Source organism: Equus quagga, chromosome 20, assembly GCF_021613505.1.
Source record: "Equus quagga isolate Etosha38 chromosome 20, UCLA_HA_Equagga_1.0, whole genome shotgun sequence".
Lineage (NCBI taxonomy): Eukaryota > Metazoa > Chordata > Mammalia > Perissodactyla > Equidae > Equus > Equus quagga.
Window position 1 is genome coordinate 41,343,212 of NC_060286.1, and position 24,447 is coordinate 41,367,658.

Sequence of the window (24,447 nt, forward strand, 5' to 3'; positions counted from 1 at the left end):
GCAGCATATGCACTCTTCATATATGTGGTGAGGCAATGAGACAATTAAAATGTGCTGAAAATACTGAACAGTGGAGATGATGCCTCAATCCTCTTATCCTCTGCTTTGCCTTTTACGTCTTAGAAAGAAAACACCTGAAATGGTTTAAGCATCTGCCCTGTTCAGGAGCCCCAAAGTAGCCTCTCTCTGTAGGAACATTTAGTCCAGTGTGAGTAACCATCAAAGTTCTTGTGTTGGTTTGGGTGGTTTGTTTAGGGTATCACTGTAATAATTTAAAAAGTATTAAATATAAGAAAAAAGGCCCACCATGGTCCAGTGATTAAATTGGAAATGCATGAAACATTATGTTGATCGATCTATCTTTACAGCAGTAAACATGATTAATGAAAGACGGGTATTCAGTTAGACATTGGTTCTAGAGAAAGCTGATAGGGATACCGAAGGCTCTTGTCCTTGCGTTTTTGTGATTCATAGATTTATTTAATTATTATTGTTAGATTGATGAATTAATATATAAAGAAATGTAGAGGTGAATGAAGAAAAAGAGGCCCAAACTGGGACCAATGATGATGACTGGTGGCAGACGAGTCGTGTACGATGAATGCTACGTGTCTGGAAGTCTGAGGTCCAAGAGAAAGCAAAATCTGGTCTGTTTCCTCTCTTGCAAATGATCCTATGGATCAATGTTAGGAACGTACAAGGATGTTGTTCTTGTAATTTTGGATTCATGGATTTCTATATTATCAATATAAATGAATCAATGATAGAACCAATAAACAAATATAGAGATAAAGAAAAATAAAAATGAAGTCATGTCCATCAATGAAGATATGTGGTGAGGCAAGATACACTATTAATATGAGCTGAAGAAATTGATGGATGTTAAGAAGTAAATGGACCGGTGGTGTTACCTGTTTCTCTAAAGATCATTTAAAGACCCACACTGATAAGTAATATTTAGTTTTATAAGCCTGGGCCGGTCTCGAGTTGGGGATGTTAATTTTGTAATATGTATGTTTATATTTTCTTATGTATATATGTTCTGAAAAATTAACAAATACCCAAATAACTGGAAAAATGAAATGAGGAAAACAAGGACTCATGGAGAAAAGATTTTGATTTTTAATTACTTGCTCTGTCTTATACTCCTCAGAATGGACACACTCAAGATGATTTAACTATTTTTATGGTCCCGAGATCTGTGGTTTCCTCTGTGTGTTAAGAGCGTAGAGACTAATGTGAGTACAGGTTAAACTTCTTGTATTTGTTTAAGAAGGTTTTTTAAAGAGTGTTCACTGTATTGTTAAAAGTGTGAAATATAGTCCCAAACACCAACCATGGAAAATGATAAATATGGGATATTATGAAGTATTATATTTACTAATGCATATATAAAATATTATGATAATGAAAGAATTATAGTAATGTGGTAAATGATCCCATAGGCAAATGAATCGTAGCATTTTAAAAATTAACTTTGTGACATTAAGAAATTAATTAATGAAGTAAGGTACGTGAGAATGGAGGGAAAGAGGCGCAGATCTGGACCAATGATGACTGTTGGTGGAGTATGAGTCACGGATGATGAATATGTTTCTGAAACTCTGAGGTCCACTAAAAAAGGAAATATAGCCTATTGCTTCTGTTTGAAGCGATCCTATAGACAGGCATTAGGACAAGAAAAGGGACCATAAATTTATAAATACCTAAATAACAGTAAATGTAACGTGGAAAGCAAGAATCAATGGGGATAAAGTCTCAATTTTCTTTATCATCTGCCCTGCTCTGTGTCCTCAGAACGAGCTGATTTAAGCATCTTTTGTGGTCCCCAGCTCTGTGGTTGCATCCGTGTGTTAGGAGCATAGAGACCAATGTGAGTAACAAAGTTCTTGTCTTATTCTAATGTTGTTTTTTTTTTTAAAGGTATTCACTGAATCATTAAAAAGTGTGAAATATAAGCAAATAAGGTCAAATGTAGCCCAGGGATAAATATGGGGTTGATTATATTGATTAATGCACATATGAAAAACAGGATAATTAATGGGAGCGATATCTTGATGTGATGAGAATGATCGTGTATACAGATTAGGGATATCGAGGCTCTTCTTGGATTTTTGTGAATAATAGTGTCTTAAAATTATTATTAGTGAATTAATGAATTAATCAATAGACAATGTAGAAATAATTGAAGAAAAGGAGGGACAATATTGGATCAGTGATGACTACTGGTGGCGTATGAGTCGTATACGATGAATACGTGTCTGGAACTCTGAGGTCCAATAGAAAGGAAGCCTGTTCTATTCCCATTGTTTGAAGACATCATATAGACAGATGTCAGGAATATAGAAGGATCTTGTTTTAGGTTTCTGTTCATGCATTCCCTATTTTTATAATTGGATCAATGAAATAATCAATAAATATATAAATAAGGTGAAGGTCATAGAGCATTGTCCAATTATAAAAATATGTAGTGAGACAAGAGATACTGCTAATGTATATTGAAAACACCCTTATCCATTAGGAAATACATGTTATAAATGGTACAAGGGTGTTACCCCTTTGGCTAAGGATTTTATAGGCAGTGTTAACTAGTAATAGGCAATGGTCACATTCTGTTTCAGTGGCAGGATCGTCGTTGTTTGCTTACTTGGGAAAAATGAAATAAGCATTTTTGAAATTACTAATTCCCTAAATGACTGACTAAATGGAAGGTGGAATGTGAAGACCAGTGGAGATGAGGTCTCCACCTTTTTTAATCATTTGCTCTGCTCTGTGCTCCTCAGAATGGACATGCTCCAGCTGATTTAAGGATTCTTCCATGCTCACACGTTCTATGGATGCATCTGTGTGTTAGAGTGTGAGGAACAATGTGAGTAATAGTCAGTGTTCTTGTCTCAGTTTGGGTGGTTTTGTTTAAAGATATTCACTGTATTATCAAAAAGTGTGAAATATAATCAGTGAATGCCCCAAAATGCAATTCATATGAAGTATTATGTTTATGAATCCATCCATGAAACACTGAGGTCAATTAGTGAAAGAGATGGATTGCTGAGGAAAATAATCCTGTAGACAGATGTTAGAGATTAGCCCGTGTCAGCCATGGACTAGTGGTAAAGTAAGAGGTTAAAATGAAGCACGTATGTTCACTAACCCATACATTCAACACTGAGGTTGAGTAGGAAAAGAGATCTGGACAATTTGCTTTGTAGAAAATGATTCTATATGCAGATGTTAGGCATATTAAAGCTACTTTAAAAAATTCATGGATACATATTATTGTTAGTGATTTAATGAATTAATCTCTAAAAATTATAACTGAATGAAGGAAAAAGAGGGTGAAGTTTGGATCAATATTGAGGACTAGTGGCACATGAGTCAAGGAGGAACAAAAATGCCGATCTAGAACTCTGAGGTCCAATGCAAAAAAGAAATCTAGTGTGTTACTTATGATAGAAGCGATCCTATAAATTGTTGTGAGTGATATCCAAGGATCTTATTCTTGGACTTTTGGGTTTCACAGTTATTGATTGCTTATTCTAAGCTAATCAATGCAATAATAACTGTACAGATGAATAGATGAAGGAAAAATGGGGCCAATTGTGGAACAACTGTAGCGTACGCAGTGAAACAAACATCACTGCCAATCCATTTCTAAGGAACTGAAGTTCGCTAGAAATACATCAAGGCTTTTGTATCTTAGCATAAGGGTCATAGGGAGAGATGTATATAATTGTCAGTGTTCATGTTCTGTGCTCTATTTGGGTTGTAGGTGTTTTTATTTTATTTTATTATTATATTTTGAGTTAAGAAATAAGAAAAAAAGTTCATATAATTTAATCAACTAACTACACTAAAGAAATCTGAGCATGAACCAGTGACAACAATATGTCATATGACGAGTTATGAGCAATCCAGTTGGCTTCACGGTGTTCCATTGGTAATTATTCCACAATGTATATGTAAATCAAACCATCACATCATACGCTTTAAATATACGCAAACATATTTGTCAAGTATTCCTCCATAAAGTTGGGAAAAAGAATACAGTCCCTTGACACTTACAGTAGTGAGCAACTGGACATAGTTACTATTAATCAGTGTTACTATCTTGAGATTGTATACAAAGATACCGATTTTATCATTATAAATTAGTAAACAAGTTAATAACTTAATAAGATAAAAGAGGACAAAGCATCTGGCCAGTGATGAGACCTGGTACATCAACTCTACGCATGTTGTGTCCGTCTCAAGAAAAAACAAGCTTAGCTCTTAACCATCTCAGAAAGGAGAATTAGGCAGATATACACAATAGCATTTCTTTTCTGGGTTTCTGGGAAGTTAAACATTTTTTGTTTTGTTTAAAACATGAATAGTTTGTCAGATTATTTCATGAATTAAAGAATGAACGGATGAAAATTAAAGCTATTAATAAATAGCTATACACAAGTAAAATCAAAGAAGGCTAAATATGGCTTTAGGATGAAGGTTTATGAAGTAATCAATTTCAGCACAATTTTTCAAAAGTTTGAGGATTTTATGTTCCCTTTCATAGCTACTTATTGTTTCATATTCTGTTTGCACCATAGTTTGTAAACATTCCTCTGTGGAAAAGAGCTAAGCTGTTAATTCAATGAAGCAACCAAGGGAAGGTAGACGATATTTACAGTGTTTGCATGTGGAATGTGTAGTGGGTTCATGGTTGTTCTTTCTTATATCTTTCAAGAATGTACAAGTTCAGTGAAAAAGAGCCAAGGAAGGACCCGTGATCTGAATGAAATGTACCCTGAACATGTCCTGTGATTAATTTCGTTCTGCATCATTGAAGTCCATTTCAAAAGCAGATTTGGCATATTACATCTGCGGGAATAAACCTATAGCTAGATTTCAGGAATTTTTAAGAATCTAATTATGGGGTTGAATTGGATCCTGGGGATTTATTGCATTATTCTAAGGGAATAAAGGACAGAATCAATAGACAGATAAATAGATAGATGATAGATAGATAGATAAATAGATAAAGAGAGTAAAGCTGTATTAATGAAGAAAAAATGTTGCAAGAAATAAACTTTTGTTCCTCTAATTCTGAAATGCTGCAGTGCATTAGGAAACCAATAGATCAAGGGTGTTTCTTCTCTGGGTTAGGGTCATATAGAGCGGTGGTTCTCAAACTTGAGCGAGCTCATCAGAAGCACCTGGAGGCTGGTTGAACTGCAGACTGCTGGCCCCGCCTTCAGCTTTGCTCACTGGGGAGGATTGGCTGGAACCTGAGATTCTGCGTTTCTCATGTGTTCCCAGGTTCTGCCGATGCTGCCTGTTGGGAAACAACGTTTTGAGAATCGCTGATAATAGGCAGATCTATGTGACGTTAGTTAATGTCTTTGCTCTGCATCAGTGGTGAGTTCCAGGTGGTTTATTTTATTAAGAAATCACAAATACGTTAATTGATAAGTGTCTAAAAGTTTGAGCAAATGAAAGGGGAAAAGCATGGTTCAATGGAGAAAATGTCTCATTCTTTTATCATCTTTATACTCCACAGAATGGATGTACCTGAACTGATTGAAGCATTCTGAAAAGACCAAGAGCTCTAGGCCGCCGCTGTGTTTAGGAATGTATATTTAAAGTGAGTAAATGGCTACATACATAAGCAAAATCAAACAAGGACAGGCCTGCACTAATGATGAGGAAAGAAAGTTTTGATTAATTTGGTTTAGTGTTACTTAGGATGATTTTAAAAAATAGATCGAGTCCATGGCACTCATTTTTATAGCTCTTTAAATTTCTGTTTTAGGTTTTCCCTGAACATTCCTTAATTGATAAAGATATAAGCTATTTTCATGATGAGGAAAAAGCACTTAGGAGATGTAAGTACTAGTCAATGTTTTAGTTCTGATGGGTGGTTCTTGTTATGTATAGAAAGAATATACAAATTATATGAAAATAAAGCCAATCATGGACCAATGATGTGAATGGAATGCATTATGAACTACATGTTATGATCAAAATATCTATGGCCTACTGAGGTCCATTACCAAAAAGGATTTAAGTGTTTCCATATGTGGGAATGAGCCTGTGCATAAATTTCAGCCATATTCAAGGATCATGTTCTCAGCCTTAGGTGCTTCATGGGTTTTGATTGTACTATCGTAAGTGAATAAATGAAAGAATAAACACGTATGTCACTGGATAAAGATGAAAAGGGTGAAACTCATCCAACTATGAAATATATGGTGAAGCAATAATTATTATTAATCTAGCTGGGAACCACTGGAGGTCGTTAAGTAAAGAATGGATCAAGGGGGTTAGAGTTTTGAGTAAGGATGAGGTAGATGGTGGTGTGTGGTGTTCTGTGTTCTTGCTGTCAGTCAGTTGTGAGTTTGGTTCATTTAAAAAAGGAAATAGATTCATTTAGAAAAAGAAATCACACTGTAAAATAAATACATAAATGGCTAAGAAAATGAAGTCAGAAAAGCATGTGTTATTTGGAAGAAAGTCTCAATATTTATCTCCATTGCTTATACTTAGAATGAATGCACTGAGCTGACTGAAGGCTTTCCCCTTGGCCATGTGGTTCATGAATTTTGATTGTATTATTACGAAAAATTCAATAACAAAATCTGTACACTTATTTAAATGAATAAAGATGAAAAATGTGAAGCATCATTCAATTATAGAAACATGAGATGAGACAAGAAATACTATTAATATAATTTGGAAATACTAGTGTCTATTGAGAAATAAATGGATCGAGGGTATTACCTCTTGGGCTGACTAATGTACAGACAGGGAGAAGTAATAGTCAATATTAGTGCTCTGAATCAGTGGCGAGTTCCATGTTCTATTTTTAGGGGAAGAGACAGATAATTATTAACATCAATTAATAAATTTTTAAATGACTAAGAAAATGACAGGTGGAAAGCAATGGTGAGAAAGTCTCAATCTGTTTGTCATCTGTTCTGCTTTGTACTCCTCAGGGGGCGTGCTCACTGCTAATCCAGCTTCTACCGTGATCTCAGGATCAGAAGCTTCTGGTTGCCACTATGTGTGGGGACCCGTGTGAGTAATAGATTTCTTGTCAAGGTTTGGGTGGTTTGCCTAAGGGTATTCACTGTGTAAAGACCTATGAAATATAATCACAGAAGGCCAGTCATAGCGTAATAATGAAGCCAGTGTTGATGTGAGGCATGCTGTTGGTTAATTGATTTACTAAATCTTGAGGTCAAATAGAGAAAGAGATCTAGTCTCTGTGAGAAATAATTCTATAGACAGATGTTAGGAATTTTCAGGAAACTTCTTCATGGGTTTTTGTGATTCCTGTGAATTTATTTTATTATTATTTGTGAATTGTTGAATTAATAGAGAAGATGAAGAATAAAAGGGAAAACCTGGACCAGTGGTGATGGCCGGTGCATGTGAGTCATACACAGTGAGTAGTGCATGTCTGAAACTCAGAAGGCCAACACGAAAGGAATCTAGTACATTCACCCTGTTTGAAGTGTTCCTGTAGACATACGTCAGGAATATACAAGGACATTTTTGTTGGATTTCTGGCCATGGATTTTTAAAAATACTGTTATAAAAGAATCAATGGCAGAATAAATGAACAAATATATAAATGAATAAAGAAGGAGGTGAAGCATTGTTTATTGTCAAAATATGTAATAGGTAAAAATAATATTAACAAATTGGAATGAAAAACAAAAGGACCAAGTGTATGACATCTTTCACTAAATCTTGATATAGACAGTAATAAGTAATGGTTGTAAGTTTGATGTTTGATTTATTAAGAGAAAAATAAATAAATATTACTAGAAATAAATAAATCCCTGACTATGTATATGAATGGTGGAAAGTATGGATCAATGGAGAGCATTTCTCAACCTTTTTGTTACCTTCTCTGCTTGCTACCTTTCAGGACAGGTGTTGGAGCTGATTTTAGCTTCTGCCATGATCAAGATTGTCATGTTGCCTGTGTGTTAGGAAAAAGATTAAGGTGAGTAATGATCAAAGATCTTGTCTTGGTTCAGGTCATTTGCTTAAGGATATGCTTGCATTACTAAAAACTATTAAATTAATAAAAAAGTTATCTAGTTTCCAAAAAGAAATATGATATGAAATATGTTGACTAATCAATAATGTATAACATTGAGATTAACAGAAGTGGTATTGTCTATGTGGGAACTGATTGTATAGAAAGATGGTAGGGATATTCAAGGATCTTGCTCTTGGTTTTTTTGTGAATCATGGATTTATTTTATTATTATCAAAGAATTAATGATTTAATCAATACAAATATAGACATAAATGAAGAAAAAGAGGCCCAAACATGGACCAGTGATGCTGACTGGTGGTGTATGTGTCTTGGTTGATGAAAACAAGTGAATTCCAAGACAAAACTCAATTAGTCCTGACCCTCTTTTGAAAATGATCCTATGGACGTCAAAAATATACAAAGGTCATGTTTTTATTTTGGAGTCATAGATTTATATTTATTATTATTAATGGATCAATGATAGAACAATTAAACAAAGATAAAGGAAGAGAAAGTGAAGCATTGTCCAGTTTTGCACATACATGATGAGACAAAATAGGTTATTAATAAAAATTGAAAAATTGATGTCTATTAAGAAATAAATGGATCAAGGGTGTTACTTGTTTGGCTGAGCATCACATAGACATGGATAATTAAGAGTCAGTTTTATTATTTTGGATTAGTTTCAAGTTTGAGGTTATTTCCTTTAATAGAAAACATACACATATATAATGAAAAATTAATAAATACCTTAAAAACTGAGTAAATGAAGCATGGAAAGGAAGGATCAATGTAGATCAGGTCTTAATTTATTTTATCAACTGCTGTGCTCTGTACTCCTCAGAATGGACACACTTGAGGTGACTTAAGCATCTTCCACGATCTTGAGCTCTGTGGTCGCATCATGCATTAGGAATGTGGAACCGATGTGAGTAATAGTCAAAGGTCTTGTGTTGATTTGGGTGGTTTGCTTAAGAGCATTCACTGTACGATTAGTGTGAATTAATGAATTAATAAACAATTTATAAATGAATGAAGAGAGAAAGTGTGCTGATTTTGGACCAGTGATGATAACTGGTGGCGTTTGAGTCATGGATGATAAATAAAATGTGTCTGAAACTCTGAGGTCCAACAAAAAGAAATCTAGTGCATTTTCTCTGTTTGAAAGGATCCTATAGACAGAAGTCAGGTATATTCCAGGATCTTGTTTTGGTCTTTGTGTTCATTTATGTATTTTCAATCTATTATTATAATTGGATCAGTGAAATAAATGGTCTATAAACAAATATATAAATAAATTTAGATGAATGAGGTGAAGTATTGTCCAACTATAAAAATATGTGGTGAGGCAAGGAATACTATTAATACATTTGAAAACAGTGGAGTCTAAAGAGAAGTAAATGGTACATGACTGTTAAATCTTTGGCTAACGATGATATAGACAATAATAAGTAATAATCAGTGTTTACTTTCTGGGTCAAGGACAAGTTCTAATTGTTCATTTCCTTAAGAGAAAAGGAAATAAATATACTCTAAATTAATGATTGCCTAAATCACTGAAAAATGAAATGCAGAAGCAAGGATCAGTGGAGATTAGTTCTCAATTTTGTATCATCTGCTCTCCTCTGTACTCCTCAGAATGGATGCCCTTGAGCTGATTTAAGCATCTTCCATGGTCAGGAGTTCTGTGGTTGCACCTGTGTGTTAGGAGCATGGAAAACAATGTGAGTGATATCAATGTTCTTGTTTTGGATTGGTTTTTTTTCAAAAAATAATTACTCTATTATTAAAAAGTGTTAAATATAATCAAAGAAGCCCAAACGTGCCAATGTTAAATGTCTGATCTGAAACAGTATCATGATTAATCCATATATGAAACACTGAGTTCAGTTAATGAAAGTGTTTTGTCTCAGTGGAATTGATTGTGTAGGTGGATGTCACCGATATTCAAGGATCATATTTGTGCTTTATGTTTATTTCTATATTAGTGAATTACTCAATAACCAAATGTAGATGACAATAGAGAAAAGGAGCCAATCCTGGACCAATGATGACCACTGGTGGCGTATGAGTCCTATGCGATGAATACCACGTGTCTGGAACTCTGAGGTCCAACACAAAGCAAATCCATCCCATGGAGTTGAAATAGTCCTTTACAGATGTCAGGATATACAAGGGTCTTGTTTTTGGTCTTTGTTTTCATTCATTTTTATTCCATGAATATAATTGGATCAGTGAATATATCAATAAATGTATTACAAATAAATACAATGGGGTAAAGCATTGTCCAATTATAAAAATATGTGTTGAGGTAGCAAATACTATTAATATACATTGCAAAAACTGAAGATGAATGAAAATAAATGGCACAAGTATGTTGTCCCTTTTGCTAAGTATGATAGAGACAGTAATGAGTAATTGATATAGTCTATCAGTGGCTATATCAATATTATTCGGTCACTTAAGAGAAAATAAAATAGACATGATCACGACTTGCTAATTACCTACATCACTTAGTAAATAAAGGTGGAATTAAGGACCTGTGGCGGTAACGTCTCAAGGTTTTTTTGTTCTGCTCTGCATTGTGTGTCACAGAATGGATATATTCCAGCTGATTTAAGCGTCCTCCCTGGTCAGGAGCTCTGTCGTTGCATCTCTGTTTGAGCAGCAAGGAGACCAACGTGAGTAATAGTCAATGTTGTTCTTTGTTTGACTGTTTTTTAAAAAATGTTTTCACTGTGTTGTTAAAAAGTATTAAATATGATCAAAGAAAGTGAGACATGCCAGTGTTATAAGATTAATATCAAGCGTTATGTTGACTGGTCCATATATGAAAAGCTAGGCTCAGTTAATGGAAGGAATTTGGTCTCAGTGGAAATGATTGTATAGATGGATGTTAAAGACAGTTAAGAATCTTATTCTTGTTTTTCTTGATTTATATGTATTTATTAATGAATTAATCAATAAACAAATGTAGGTGGTAATAGAAAAGAAGGCCAATCCTGGACCAAGAATGATGACTGGCGGTGTGTGAGTCCTATATGATGAATATGTGTCTAGAACTCTGAGGTCCAACACAAATGGAATCTAGTCCATTGTCCTTTTAAGAAGGGAACCTATGGACAGATGTCAGGAACACACAAGGATCTTGTTCTTGGTCTTTGAGTTCATGCAGTTTAAAAATATTATTATAAGAGAATCAATGGCAGAACAAATAAATTTATAAATGAATAAAGATGAAGAGAGTGAAGCTTTGTTCATTAGTAAAATATGTCATAAGGAAAATGAATATCAATGTAAACTGGAATGTTTAAAAAAAGGACCAAGTGTATCATGTGTTTGGCCGAGGGTGACACAGACAGTGACATGTCAGTGCTCTCACTCAGGTATTTTTTGAATTTATTTTATTAAGAGAAAAAGAAATAAATCTTACCCTAGATGAATAAATGCCCCAATGACTATGCAGATAAATGGTGGAAAATGTGGAAGAATGAAGAAAATGTCTGAATCTTCTATCATATTGTCTGTTTGCAATTTTCAGAATGAATGCATTGAGCTGATTTCAGTATCTGCTGAGATTGATTGTTATGTTACCTTTATGTTAGGAAAGAGACCAAGGTGAATAATAGTCAAAGACTTTACATTGGTTTGAGTGATTTAAGAGCATTCCTGGTATTATTAAAAAGTGATAAAAATAATAAAAAAGTTAACTACGGTCTACTGACCAGTATGATGTGAAATATTATATTGATAAGTTGATAATATGCACCACTGAGGTTGATTAATGAAAGAGATATAATCTAAGTGGTACATGATTCTATAGACAGAAGTTAGGTTTATTCAAGGATTTTTTTCTTGTGATTTTATGTCATGTATTTATTTTGATTATTAATGATTTAATTGTTACAAATAAAGAAAAAGAGGCCCAGAAGTGGACCAGTGATGACCACTGCTGCGTAGGAGTCATATATGGTGAATATTATGTGTCTGTGACTCTTAAATCCACATGAAACAAAATCTAGTCTATCTTTTGTTGTAAATGACCCCAGGGGTCAGTGTTAGGAATATACAAAGATCATATTCTTATTTTGGGTTCATAGATTTAGATTTATTTTCATTAATGAATCAGTAATCGAACCATTAAAAAATAAAAAAACGGATCAAGAAAAGAGGGTGAAGCATTGACCAACTAGGAACGCATGTTGTGAGGCAAGAAATGTTATGAATAAAATGGAAAACATTCATGCTCATTAAGCAATAAATGGAATAAGCATTTTGCTTTTTTGCCTAAGAGCCGTATGGACACTGATAAGTCAAGGTCAATATTATTGTTCTGGGTCAGTCTCAAAGCTAAGATTTTCTTTTGTCAAGAGAAAAAATACTACATTATAAAAAATTAATGAATGCCTAAAGGAATAAATGAAATGTGGAAAATAAAGGTCAGTGGAGATAAGGTCTGAAATTGTTTATCGTCTGCTCTGTGCTCCTTAGACTGGGTGCCGTCAAGGTGATTTAAGGATTCGTCTGTGGTCACAAGGTCTCGTTGCATTCGTGTGTTAGGAGACCATGTGAGTAAAAGTCAAAATTTTGGTATTAGTTCAATACTTTGTTTAAGGGATTGTTGAAAACTGTGAAATATAATCCATGAATCCAAATAGCCCACTGAGAAATATGGGATTTATATGAAGCATTATGTTGTATAATGCATAAAATAAAAATTGAGAATAATTAATGAGAGAGATACTGACATCAGAATGATTCTAAATATATTAGGAATTTCTAGGCTCTTCGTAGGTTTCTGTGAATAATGACTTTTAAAATTATAATTACTGAATTATTAATTGATCAGAATTAATGTAGAAATGAGTGAAGGAAAAGAGGCACAATATTGGCTCGATGATGACTGCTGGTGGCGTATGAGTCGTATATGATGAATACGTGTCTGGAACTCTGAGGTCCAACAGAAATGGAATCTAGTCCATTGTCCCAGTTTGAAGTGATCCTATAGACAGAGGTCAGGAATATACAGAGATCCTTGTTTTGGTCCTTATGTCAATGCATTTTCTCCCTATTTTTATAATTGAATCAATGAAATAATCAACATGCAAATGTGTAAATAAATAAAAATGAAGAATGTGAAGCCCTGTCCAATTATAATGTGGTTAGGCAAAAATTACTATAATATAGTAATCTGTTAATGTGTATTAAAAAGACTGATATGCATTAGGAAAGAAATGGCCTAAGGGTGTTAGTTCTTTGGCTAATGATGATATAGACAGCGTTAAGTAATGGTCAATGTTCATATTCTGTGTCAGGTGCAAGATTGATATTGTTTGTTTACTTAATAAAAAATAAAATATCCATTACCCAAGTCACAACTTACCTAAATGACTGACTAAATGAAAGGTGGAATGCAAAGCCCTATGAACATAATGTCTCAGTCCTTTTTATCATCTGCCCTGTCTTGTGCTCCTTAGAATGGTCGCATTCAAGCTGATTTGAGCACTCCGCCCTGGTCAGGAGCTTTCTGGTTGCATCTATGCATTAAGCTCATGGAGAGCAATGTGAGTAATGGTCAAAGTTCTTGTCTTGGGCTTGTGGTTTTTTAAAAGGTTTACACTGCATTATAAAAAAAAGTGTGAAATATAATCAGTGATCGCAAATCATGGCCAAATAATTAAAATGAGGTTGGGGCCGGCGCCATGGCCGAGTGGGTAAGTTGGCGTGCTCCGCTTCAGTGGCCCAGGGTTTCGCTGGTTCGGATCCTGGGCGTGGACGTGGCACTGCTCATCAGGCCATGCTGAGGTGGCATCCCACATGCCACAACTAGAAGGACCCACAACTAAATAAAATATACAACTGTATACTTGGGGATTTAGGGAGAAAAAGCAGAAACAAAAAAAACAGATTGGCAATATTGTTAGCTCAGGTGCCAATCTTAAAAATGAGGTTAATATGAATTATGATGTTAATTAATCTATATGGAAAACATTGAGGTCAATTAATGAAATATATTGTCAGTGGAAAGTAATTCTATAGACAAACGTTAGAGATATTCAAGGCTCTTGTTTTAAGTTTTTGTTTTCCTTGGGTATTTATTTTATTATTAGTGAATTGATGAATTAATCAATAAAAACATGTAGACATGAATGAATATAATGAGGGCCAAACCTGCGTCAAAGATAAAGACTGGTGGCCTGAGTCTTGGATGATGAACACTGCAGGTCTGGAATGCTGAGGTCCAACACAACAGAAATCTAGTCCTTTCCCCCCATTTGAAGTGATCCCGTAGAGAGGCGTCAGGCATTTATGGGGATCGTGTTTTTGGTCTTTGTGTACCTGATCATTTAAAAATATTATTATGGCCAGGTTAATAAACAAATACATTACTGAATACAACAGAAGAGGGTGAAGCACTTTTTTGTTGCTAAAATATATAACAAATTAAAATAATATTAATATAAATTGGAATGGAAAATAAAAGATTCAAGTGTATATGTTTTTGAGGAAGAATGATATAGACAGTGATAAGTAATAGTCACCAAGTGGGTCAGTAATAACTCTGACATTTGATTTATTAAGGGAAAAAATAAATATTACCATAAATTAATAAATGCTAAAATTACTATGCAATGCATAGTGGCATATATAGATCAATAAAGAGAATATCTCAATATTTTTATCAACCCATCTGCTTGTTACTCTTCAGAACAGACGGTTTGAGCTGATTTCAGCTTCTGCTGTGCTCAAGATTGTCATGCTCCCTCTGGGTGTGGAAAGAGACTAAGGTGAACAATGGTCAAAGTTGTCTTGGAATGGGAATTTGTTTAAGGGTACTCATGATATTATGATAAAGTATTAAATAATCAAAAAGTTAACCATGGCCCAATGATAAATATAATAAGAAACATATTGGTTAATCGATAATGTGCAAGATTGAGGTTGATTAATGGAAGAGATATAGCCTTTTTGGGAAATGATTCTGTAAATTGATGTCAGGGATATTGAAGGATCTTCGGTTTTTGTGAACTACGTATTATTTTTATTATTATCAATGAATCAATGATTTAGTCAATACAAATGTAGAAATGAACAAAGAAAAGAAACACAATCATGGACTGGTGATGAAGACTGGTGCTGTGGGTATCATGGGCCATGAAAATATGTCTGAAACTTTGAGGTCCAACACAGAACATAATTTGGTCTGATCCCTCTGTTGAAATTGTTTCTATACAGAGATGTCAGGAATATAAAAAGATCCTATACTTGTACTGATTTTATAGGCATAGATTTGTTATTATTAATAGACGAATGATTGAACCATTAAGCAAATATAAGTAAATATTTAAGGAAAATAGGGTGAAGCATTGTCCGAATATGAACATATGTGGTGAGGCAAAAGATATTGTTAATGAAAATTGAAGACAATGATGCCCACTAAGAAATAAATGGAACAAAGGGTCACCTCTTTGACCAAGGTTATATAGACATGCATAAGTAAGAGTCAATTTAATTGTTCTGCTTCAGACTAAAGATTTTTTCCTTTTAATAAGATAAAATATATATGTATATAAAGAAAAAATAATAAATACTTAATGCTGAGTAAATGAAATGTGGAAAGCAAGCATCAATGCAGATTACATCTCAATTTATTTTTATCATCTACTCTGTTCTGTACTTTTCAGCATAAACGTACGAGAGATGATTTAGCATCTTCCGTGGACGTGAGCTATGTGGTTGCCTCTCTATAATAGGAGGATGGAGATTAATGTGGGTAATAGTTGAAGTTCTTCTCTCAGTTTGTGGGTTTTTTTTAATGGTAATTCACTGTGTCATCAAAAAGTGTGAAATATAATTAAGGAAGGCAGCTATATCTCAGTGTTATGGGATATATGAAACATTGGTTAATGCTTGTATGAAAAACTGAGAGTATTAACGAGAGATATATTGATGTGAGAATAATTCTGTATACAGATTCGGAATATAAAGACTCTTCTTGGTTTTTTTGAATTGTACTCCTTAAAAATTATTAGTGAATTAATGGTTTATTCAATAATCAAAGAGACATATATGTAGAAAAAGAGGGACAATATTGGATCGATGATGACTACTGGTGGCGTATGGGTCATATGTGATGAATATGTGTCTGGAACTCTGAGGTCCAACATAAAATTAATCTAGTTGTTTCCTACTGTTTGAAGGCATCCTGTAGACAGATGTCAGGAATAAATGAGGGGCTTATTTTTGATCTTTGTGTTTGTGCATTTTCTTTCTATTATTATAATGGGATAAATGTGAGAATCTATAAATAAATATTTTACAAATAAATAAAGATGAATGGAGTAAAGCATGGTCCAATTATAAAAATATGTAGTGAGGCAAGGGATACTATTAATAGATTATGAAAACCCTGAAGTTCAATTAGAAACAAATAGTACAACAGTGTTATCTCTTAGGGTAAGGATGACATAGGCGGTGTAAGTCATAGACAGTGTTCATATTCTGGCTCAATGGCAAGATCAAAGTCGTTTGTTTTCTTAAAAGACTAAATATATATCAAATTAATGATTGCTTGATTAACTATATGAATGTTGAAGTGGGGATCTTTGGAGAGAATGGCTCAATCGTTTTCATCATCTCCTTTGCTTTACACTCCTCAGAACCGCCACCCTGGACCGGATTTAAGGACTCTTGATCACCAGCTCTAGGTGCATCTGTTTTTTGGGAGCCTGGAGACCTGTGTAAGCATAATCAAATTTCTTGTCTCAGTTTGGGTGGTTTGTCTAAGGGTATTCACTGTTTTAATAAAATGTTTGTAATATAAACAATCAAGGCCATCTTTATTCTGTTGATAAATATATTAATATGAACCATTATGTTGATTAATGCATACATGAAAACTCATAATAAATATGACACAGATGTAATGATGTGAGAGTGGTTCTAGAGACAGATCAGAGATATCAAGGCCTTGTTGGGTTTTGCGAATCAGAGAGTTTTAAAATTATAATTAGTAATTAATGAACTAATCAATAAACTATAGAAATGAATGAAGAGAAAGTGATCTTTCTGGATCAATGATGATAACTGCCGGCGTATGAGTCATGGATGATGAGTAATACATGTCTGGAACTCTGAGGTCCAACACAAAAGAAATGTGGTCTTTCTCTTCATGCATTTTCGTTCTGTTATTAGGATTGAGCCAATGAAAGAATCACTCAATAAATATATGGATCAATGGAGAGAAAGTCTCAATCTTTTTATCGCCTTTTCTGTTTGGTACTTTTCAGAATAGAAGCTGAAAGATTTCATTGTGATCTATTGTGATCAAGCTTGTCATGTTCCTTTATTGTAGGAAAGAGACCAAGGTGAGTCATGGTTAAAGTTCTTCTCTTGGTTTGGGTAATTAGTTTAAGGGTTTTCATGGTATTGTTAACAAGTAATCAGCATTGTCAAAAAATTAACTATGGCCCAATGATAAATATGATATGAAACATTATGTTGATTAGTTGATAATATGTAGCTTCGATATTTATAAATGAAAGAGATATAATCTATTTTGGCAATGATTCTATAGAGGAAAGTTAGGGATACTCAGTTATCTTTGTTTTTTGTTAATTGTATATTTTATCATCATCAGTGAAGTAATAATTTAATTGCTACAAATATATAAATGAATGACCTAAAAGTGGACCTCTCATGAACCCACCATGACGCCTGGTGGCAGATGTCATAGGTGATGAACATGTGTCTGGAACCCTGAGGTCCAACACAATACATACTGTATTTTCTCTGTTTATTTGATTCTGTTGACATATGTTAGGAATGTATAAAGATCATGTTCTTATTTTGGGTTAATAGATTTGTATTTTTTATTATTATTAGAATAATGATAGAAACATTGAATAAATAGAAATAATAGATTAAGAAGAAAAGGGGAGTTCTTGTCTAACTATGAACATACATGGTGAGGCAAGAAATATTAATGAAAACTGCAAACACTGGTGCCCATTAAGTAATAAGTGGATCAAGGGTGTCACCTCTTTGGCCAAGGATCATACAGACATGAATAACTGAGAGTCACTTTTATTGTTCTGGGTCAGTCTTAAGTTTGAAGTTGATCTTTTTGTTAAGAGGAAAAACTTACGTTATGAAAAATTTATGAACTCCTGAATGACTGAGTAAATGAAATTTGGAAAGGAAGAATCAATGGGGATAAAAGTTTGGGGTTTTTCTGTCATTGATTGTGCTTTGTACTTCCCAAAATGGACACATTTGAGCTGATGGAGCCTTAGCCCATGGTGGCAAGCTGTATGATTGCACCTCTCCGCCGGAAGCTCAGAGATCAAGGTGAGTAATAGTCCAAATTCTTGTCTTGGTTTTAGTGATTTTTTTTTTCAGTGTATTCAATGTATTATTCAAAAGTTCCATATAGAGTCATAGAAGACCAACTGTAGCTCAGTGATAAATACTGAATTTTATGAAACATTATATTGATTAATGCATAAATGAAAAACAGCCTAAATTTTAAAAAGTGATATGTTAAAGTGAGAATGATTCTATATACAGCTTAGAGATGTCATGACTCTTTTTGTTTGTGTGTGAATAATAGAGTTTTAAAATTATCGTTAGTGAATTAATGAATTAGTCAATAAACAACGTAGACGCGAATGCAGAAAAGGAAGGACCGTATTGGGCCACTGGCGACTACTGGCGGCAGTGAGTTGTGTATGATGAGCGCGTGTCTGGCACTCTGTGGTCCACAGAAGTGGGATCTGCTCCATTGTCCTATTTGAAGTGACTCTATAGACAGAGGTCGGGAATATACAAAATCTTATTTTTCGTTATTTTTTTTTCATTTATTTATTTTCGGATGTACATCATAATATATTTCGAATTCTGTGTAGATTACATCATGTTCACCACCTGTTATTTTTGGTCTTTATGTTCCTGCATGTTCTACTTTTATATAATTGGATTGATAAAATACTCAATGAACACAAATAAACAAACATGAAAGCAGTGAATTATATTGTCCAATTATAAAAATATGTGGTTAGGCAAGGAATAGTATTAATATATATTTAAATCACTGATAATGTGCAAGATTGAGGACTATTAATGGAAGAGATATAGTCTATTTGGGAAATTATTCTGTAGACTGATATTAGAAATATTCAAAGATCTTGTTCTTTTTCAAAAAATTTAGTTTATTTTTATTGATATGCAATGACATATTATATTAGTTTCAGGTGTACAACATAATGATTTGATATATGTATATATAGCCTAATGATCACCGCAATAAGTCTAGTAAAATCTGTCACCATACATCGTTACAAACAGTTATTTTCTTGTGATGAGAACTTTTAAGATTTACTCTTTTCTGAACTTTCAAATATGCAATACAGTATTATTAACTATACTTCCCATGCTGTGCGTTATTTCCCTGTGACTTATTTATTTTCTAACTGGAAGTTTGTACCTTTTGATCCCTTCAGCCGTTTTGCCCACCCCCACCCCCAGCTCTGTTCTGTGTATCTGTGAACTCTGTTTTCTTTCTTTCTTTCGTAGATTCCGCACAGAAGTGAGCGCATGCAGTCTCACTTGAGTCTGTGCGACTTACTTCACTTCGCATAAGGCCCTCGAGGTCCATCTGTGTTGTCTCAAATGGCAGGATTTCCTTCTTTTTTATGGCTGAATAATATTCCATTGTACAAATATACCACTTCTTTATTCATCCATCAGTGGACACTTGTTATTTCCATATCTTGGCTATTGTAAATAATGCTGCAATGAACATGGGGGTGCGTATTTTTTTGAGTTAGTGTTTTCATTTTTTCAGACAAATACCCAGAAGTGGAATTGCTGGATCATATGGTAGTTGTATTTTTAATTTTTGGAGGAACCTCCATACTATTTTCCATAGTGGCTGCACCAAATTGTATTCCAACCAACAGTGCACAAGGCTCCCCTTTTCTCCGCATCCTTGCCAATGCTTCTTGCTTTTTGTCTTTTTGGTAATAGCAGTTCCGACAGGTTTAGGTGATGTCTCATTGCGGTTTTGATTTGTATTTCCATGATTATTAGTGATGTTGAGCACCTTTTCATGTACCTGTTCGCCATCTGTATGTCTTCTGTTCTTGAGTTTTTGTGAACTATGTATTTTTAAAATTATTATCAATGAGCTAATGATTTGATTAATACAAATGTAGAAATTAACAAAGAAAAGGAGTGTCAAATGTGGATCGGCGATGATGACTGAGGGTGTACGAGTCAGGGACAATGAAAATATGTGTCTGAAACTCCGGGGTCCAGTGCAGAATATAACTAGTCTGTTCCTTCTGCTGGAATTGTTTCTGTAGAGAGATGTTAGGAATGTAAAGAGGTCATATTCTTATGTTGACAGAATCATTAACCAAATATAAATACGTATATAAAAAAGATGATGGTGAAGCCTCATCTGTCTATTAACATATGTGATGAGGAAAATATATTATTAATACAAATTTAAAACACTGATGTCCATTAAGAAATAAGTAGATCAAGAAATCACCTCTTTGACCAAAGTCAGCTAAACACAGATGAATACAGATTATTTTAATTATCCTGCGTCAGTCTCAAGATGGAATTTTTTCCTTTTTAAGATAAAAATTATATATTAAAAATAATAACTAACTAAATACTGAGTAAATGAAACATGGAAAGCAAGCATCAGTGGAGATTTGATATCCGTTTTATCATCTGCTCTTCTGTATTCTCCTCAGAGCGAAAACGCTCAAGATGATGTGAGCATCTTCCGTGGTCACAAACTCTATAGTTGTGACTTTATAATAGGAGCCTGGAGAACAATGTGAGTAATAGTTGAAGTTCTTGCCTTGGTTTCAGTGTTTTGGTTGCTTTTAAGATTATTCACTGTATTACTAAAAAGTATGGAATATAAGCTAAGAAGGCAACTGTATCTCAGTGTTAAATATGGGATATATGAAACATTCTATTGGTTAATGCACATGTGGAAAACTGAAGGTTAATTAATGAAAGATCCATTGCTTGAGAATATCTGTCTTCATTTTAAGGGCATCAAGGCTCTTCTTGGTTTTTGTGAACAACAGGGTTTTAAAATTGTTGGTGAATTAATGATTTAATCAGTATACAAATAGAATGTAGTGAGAACAAAGAGGTAATATTGGATCGATGATGACTACTGGTGGCGTACGAGTCGTATACGATGAATACGTGTCTGGAACTCTGAGGTCCAACATAAAGTTAATCTAGTCCATTCCCCTTGTTTGCAGGTGAGAAATATACCAAGATCTTGTTTTTGGTGTTAGTGTTCCTGCATTTTCACCTATTATTATAATTGGATAAATGAGAGGATCTACAACATATAAATAAAAAATACGAAGCATTGTCCAATTATAAAAATATGTGATGAGGCAAGAAATAGTATTTATATATTATGAAAACCATGAAGTTCAATTAGAAACAAATAGCATATGATTGCTACCTGTATGGTGGAGAATGACGTAGACAGGATAAGTTATAGAAAATGCTCCTAGTCTCAGTCACTGGTAAAATCGAACTTCATTTTCTTAAGGGAAAAAAGCATATACACCAAATTAATGATTGCCTAAATGACTGACTACATGAGAGGTGAAAGGCAAGGATCAATGGAGAGAATCTCTCAACCTTTTTTATCATCTGCTCTGCCCTCTACTCCTTAGAATGGACACATTGGACCTGACTTAAGGATTCTTCCTTGATCATGAGCCCTAGGGTTGCATCTCTGTTTTAGGAGTCTGGAGACCACTGCGAGTGATAATCAAATCTCTTGTCTTGGTTTGGGTGGTTTTTTTAAAGGGTATTCATTGTATTGATAAAAAGTGTGAAATATACTCAAAGACAGTTAACTGTGTCCTAGTGAGAAATATGGGATTAACAAGAAGCATTGTATTGCTTAATGCTTATATGAAAAACTGGTAGTAAATATGACAGATACAATGATGTGAGGATGCTCCCAAATACCTATTAGAGCTACTAAGGCCTTCTTGGGTTTTTGTGAATCACAGAGTTTTCAAAGTGTAATTAGTGAATTAATGAATTAATCAATAAACAATATAGAACGAATGAAGAGAGGCTGCCAGCATATGAGTCATAGATGATAAATAATATGTGTCTGGAACTCTGAGTTCCCACAGTAAAGAAATGTGGTCCTTCTCTTTATGCATTTTCATTCTTTAATTGGATCACTGAAACAGCAGTGAGGAAATCTATAAAAAATAAAGTTGAATTGTTGAAGCATCGTCGAATTTTTACAATATGTGGGGAGGCCAGATATGCTATTAATATAATTTGAAAACTCTGAAGTCCAAAGAGAAATAAATGGAATATGACTATAACCTCTTTGGCTAGGATGAGATAGACAGGATTAATTGTAGATGGTGTTTATGTTCTGGGTCACTGGGAAGTTCAAAGTAGTTCTTAAAAGAGAGTGAAATAAATATGCTCCAATAATGATCGGCTAAATGACTGACTAAATGAACGATGTAAAGGGAGGATGGAGAGAATGGAGAGACTATCTCAACCTTTGCATCACCATTTCTGCTTGATATTCTTCAGAATGGAGGTTCTAGTTGATTTCAGGTTCTGCTCCGATCAAGATTGTTTGTTGCCTCCACGTTAGGAGAGAGACCAAGGTGAGTAGTAATCAGAGATTTTGTCATAGTTTGGTCATTTGTATAAGGATATTCACAGTTTTATTAAAAATTAGTAAATATAATCAAAAAGTAAATTGTGGCCCAATGACAAATGATATGAAACATTATGTTGATTAGTTCGTAGTATTTAACATTGAGATTGATTAATGGGAGAGAGACAATCTATGTTGGCAATTACTATATAGATAGAAGTTGGGGATATTCAAGTTGTTGGTTCTTCAGTTTTTGTTAATCGTGTTTATTTCAGTTATCAGTGAATTAATGATTTATCAATACAAATGTAGAAATGAATGAAGAAAAAGTGGCCCTCTGATGGACCATGATACCTACTGGTGGTAGATGAGTTGCAGCCACTGAATAATATATGTCTGGAGCTCTGAGCTCCAAGTCTCTACATACTCTGTTATCTGTTTGTTTGATCCTACGGACAGGTGTTAGGAGACATCATGTTTTTACTTTGAGTTCATAGATTTAGTTTAATTATTATAAATGGATTAATGATAGAACCATTTAAAGATATGTAAATAACAGATAAATATAAAAGTGTAAATCACTGTCCAACTGTGAACACATGGTAAGGCAAGAAATATTAATAAAAATTGCAAATACTGATGCTCGTTAAGAAATAAATGGATCCGAGGATGTCACCTCTTTGGCCAAGGATCATATAGACATTAATTGAGTCAATTTCATTGTTCTGGGTCAATCTCAAGTTTGAGGTTGTTCTTTTTCTTAAGAGAAAAAATATCTACATTATGAAAATTTATAAATTCCTAAATGACTGGGTAGATGAAATATGGAAAGGAAGAGTCAATGGGGATGAAAAGTTTTATTATTTTTTTTATCATCGATTGTACCTTGTACTTCCCAAAATGGACGCGTCTGAGTTGATGAAGATTTATTCCATGGTGGCGAGCTGTATGATTGCATCTCTGTGCCAGAAGCTTAGAGATCAATGTAACAAAGTTCTTGTCTCGGTATCAGTGACTTTTTTCAGCGAGTTCAGTGTATTATTCGAAAGTTCCATATAGAATCACAGAAGGCTGACTGTAGCTCAGTGATAAATACTGAATTTTATAGAACATTACATTGATTGATGCATAAATGAATAACAGCCTAATTTTAAAAAAGAGATATATTGATATGGGAATGATTCTATATACAGCTTAAGGATATCGTGACTTTTCTTGGATTTTTGTGAAAAATAAGGTTTTAAAATTATTATTAGTGACTTAATAAATTAGTCAGTAAACATTGTGGAAATGAACAGAGAAAAAGAGGGGCCATATTTTGGATCAATGATGACTGCTGGTGGCATATAAGTCATATACGATGAATACGTGTCTGGAACTCTCAGGTCCAACAGAAGTGGAATCTGGTCCATTGTCCTGTTTGAGGTGATTCCATAGACAGAGGTCAGGAATATACAAGGATCTTGTTTTTGATCTTTATGTTCATGCATTTTCGTTCTGTTTTTATAATTGGATCAATAAAATGATCGACCAAACACACATGCAAATAAAGATGGTGGTGAAATACTGTCCAATTATACAAACATATGGTTAGACAAGGAATAGTATTAATGTCTATTTTAAAAACTGACATCTATAAGGGACTATACGGTACAAGGGTGTTATTCTTTGACTAAGGACAATGTGGTTATTAAATGTTAGTCAATGTTCATCTTCTCTATCAGTGACT

The 24,447-nt window shown here is 33.9% G+C and overlaps 4 long non-coding RNA genes, 19 other non-coding genes and 3 pseudogenes across 23 annotated transcripts; all 26 read left to right on the forward strand.

Moving 5' to 3' along the window:
• The first annotated feature begins 126 nt into the window (after positions 1 to 126).
• Positions 127 to 5,614, forward strand: LOC124231017 (uncharacterized). Its single transcript, XR_006886351.1, has 6 exons — positions 127 to 208; positions 1,154 to 1,238; positions 1,798 to 1,873; positions 2,784 to 2,869; positions 5,296 to 5,394; positions 5,537 to 5,614. It is a non-coding gene; the product is annotated as an uncharacterized LOC124231017 (long non-coding RNA).
• Positions 557 to 631, forward strand: LOC124231220 (small nucleolar RNA SNORD113/SNORD114 family). Its single transcript, XR_006886444.1, has one exon. It is a non-coding gene; the product is annotated as a small nucleolar RNA SNORD113/SNORD114 family (small nucleolar RNA).
• LOC124231215 (small nucleolar RNA SNORD113/SNORD114 family) lies at positions 1,544 to 1,615 on the forward strand. The gene has a single exon (XR_006886439.1). It is a non-coding gene; the product is annotated as a small nucleolar RNA SNORD113/SNORD114 family (small nucleolar RNA).
• On the forward strand, positions 2,209 to 2,280 carry LOC124231200 (small nucleolar RNA SNORD113/SNORD114 family). The gene has a single exon (XR_006886425.1). It is a non-coding gene; the product is annotated as a small nucleolar RNA SNORD113/SNORD114 family (small nucleolar RNA).
• On the forward strand, positions 3,344 to 3,418 carry LOC124231176 (small nucleolar RNA SNORD113/SNORD114 family). Its single transcript, XR_006886406.1, has one exon. It is a non-coding gene; the product is annotated as a small nucleolar RNA SNORD113/SNORD114 family (small nucleolar RNA).
• A 1,769-nt stretch (positions 5,615 to 7,383) lies between the features above and the next one.
• On the forward strand, positions 7,384 to 7,457 carry LOC124231184 (small nucleolar RNA SNORD113/SNORD114 family). Its single transcript, XR_006886412.1, has one exon. It is a non-coding gene; the product is annotated as a small nucleolar RNA SNORD113/SNORD114 family (small nucleolar RNA).
• A 433-nt stretch (positions 7,458 to 7,890) lies between these two features.
• On the forward strand, positions 7,891 to 11,984 carry LOC124231057 (uncharacterized). The gene is made up of 5 exons (XR_006886367.1): positions 7,891 to 7,990; positions 8,874 to 8,957; positions 9,668 to 9,753; positions 10,625 to 10,710; positions 11,945 to 11,984. It is a non-coding gene; the product is annotated as an uncharacterized LOC124231057 (long non-coding RNA).
• LOC124231186 (uncharacterized) lies at positions 8,325 to 8,386 on the forward strand (annotated as a pseudogene).
• On the forward strand, positions 9,087 to 9,161 carry LOC124231203 (small nucleolar RNA SNORD113/SNORD114 family). The gene has a single exon (XR_006886428.1). It is a non-coding gene; the product is annotated as a small nucleolar RNA SNORD113/SNORD114 family (small nucleolar RNA).
• LOC124231197 (small nucleolar RNA SNORD113/SNORD114 family) lies at positions 10,070 to 10,144 on the forward strand. The gene has a single exon (XR_006886422.1). It is a non-coding gene; the product is annotated as a small nucleolar RNA SNORD113/SNORD114 family (small nucleolar RNA).
• Positions 11,033 to 11,104, forward strand: LOC124231230 (small nucleolar RNA SNORD113/SNORD114 family). Its single transcript, XR_006886453.1, has one exon. It is a non-coding gene; the product is annotated as a small nucleolar RNA SNORD113/SNORD114 family (small nucleolar RNA).
• LOC124231167 (small nucleolar RNA SNORD113/SNORD114 family) lies at positions 11,962 to 12,035 on the forward strand. The gene has a single exon (XR_006886398.1). It is a non-coding gene; the product is annotated as a small nucleolar RNA SNORD113/SNORD114 family (small nucleolar RNA).
• Positions 12,036 to 12,918: 883 nt separating this feature from the next.
• On the forward strand, positions 12,919 to 12,990 carry LOC124231214 (small nucleolar RNA SNORD113/SNORD114 family). The gene has a single exon (XR_006886438.1). It is a non-coding gene; the product is annotated as a small nucleolar RNA SNORD113/SNORD114 family (small nucleolar RNA).
• Positions 12,991 to 14,201: 1,211 nt separating this feature from the next.
• On the forward strand, positions 14,202 to 14,274 carry LOC124231179 (small nucleolar RNA SNORD113/SNORD114 family). Its single transcript, XR_006886408.1, has one exon. It is a non-coding gene; the product is annotated as a small nucleolar RNA SNORD113/SNORD114 family (small nucleolar RNA).
• Positions 14,275 to 14,738: 464 nt separating this feature from the next.
• On the forward strand, positions 14,739 to 16,752 carry LOC124231061 (uncharacterized). The gene is made up of 3 exons (XR_006886371.1): positions 14,739 to 14,817; positions 15,715 to 15,799; positions 16,690 to 16,752. It is a non-coding gene; the product is annotated as an uncharacterized LOC124231061 (long non-coding RNA).
• LOC124231171 (small nucleolar RNA SNORD113/SNORD114 family) lies at positions 15,144 to 15,215 on the forward strand. Its single transcript, XR_006886402.1, has one exon. It is a non-coding gene; the product is annotated as a small nucleolar RNA SNORD113/SNORD114 family (small nucleolar RNA).
• LOC124231206 (small nucleolar RNA SNORD113/SNORD114 family) lies at positions 16,123 to 16,194 on the forward strand. The gene has a single exon (XR_006886431.1). It is a non-coding gene; the product is annotated as a small nucleolar RNA SNORD113/SNORD114 family (small nucleolar RNA).
• A 347-nt stretch (positions 16,753 to 17,099) lies between the features above and the next one.
• LOC124231205 (small nucleolar RNA SNORD113/SNORD114 family) lies at positions 17,100 to 17,174 on the forward strand. Its single transcript, XR_006886430.1, has one exon. It is a non-coding gene; the product is annotated as a small nucleolar RNA SNORD113/SNORD114 family (small nucleolar RNA).
• Positions 17,175 to 17,718: 544 nt separating this feature from the next.
• LOC124231178 (uncharacterized) lies at positions 17,719 to 17,799 on the forward strand (annotated as a pseudogene).
• A 197-nt stretch (positions 17,800 to 17,996) lies between these two features.
• On the forward strand, positions 17,997 to 22,677 carry LOC124231060 (uncharacterized). The gene is made up of 3 exons (XR_006886370.1): positions 17,997 to 18,379; positions 20,797 to 20,882; positions 22,649 to 22,677. It is a non-coding gene; the product is annotated as an uncharacterized LOC124231060 (long non-coding RNA).
• LOC124231182 (small nucleolar RNA SNORD113/SNORD114 family) lies at positions 18,723 to 18,793 on the forward strand. The gene has a single exon (XR_006886410.1). It is a non-coding gene; the product is annotated as a small nucleolar RNA SNORD113/SNORD114 family (small nucleolar RNA).
• LOC124231174 (small nucleolar RNA SNORD113/SNORD114 family) lies at positions 20,274 to 20,347 on the forward strand. Its single transcript, XR_006886405.1, has one exon. It is a non-coding gene; the product is annotated as a small nucleolar RNA SNORD113/SNORD114 family (small nucleolar RNA).
• LOC124231208 (small nucleolar RNA SNORD113/SNORD114 family) lies at positions 21,217 to 21,288 on the forward strand. Its single transcript, XR_006886432.1, has one exon. It is a non-coding gene; the product is annotated as a small nucleolar RNA SNORD113/SNORD114 family (small nucleolar RNA).
• Positions 22,148 to 22,224, forward strand: LOC124231175 (uncharacterized; annotated as a pseudogene).
• A 382-nt stretch (positions 22,678 to 23,059) lies between the features above and the next one.
• LOC124231177 (small nucleolar RNA SNORD113/SNORD114 family) lies at positions 23,060 to 23,133 on the forward strand. Its single transcript, XR_006886407.1, has one exon. It is a non-coding gene; the product is annotated as a small nucleolar RNA SNORD113/SNORD114 family (small nucleolar RNA).
• Positions 23,134 to 24,037: 904 nt separating this feature from the next.
• LOC124231216 (small nucleolar RNA SNORD113/SNORD114 family) lies at positions 24,038 to 24,109 on the forward strand. The gene has a single exon (XR_006886440.1). It is a non-coding gene; the product is annotated as a small nucleolar RNA SNORD113/SNORD114 family (small nucleolar RNA).
• The last annotated feature ends 338 nt before the right edge of the window (positions 24,110 to 24,447 follow it).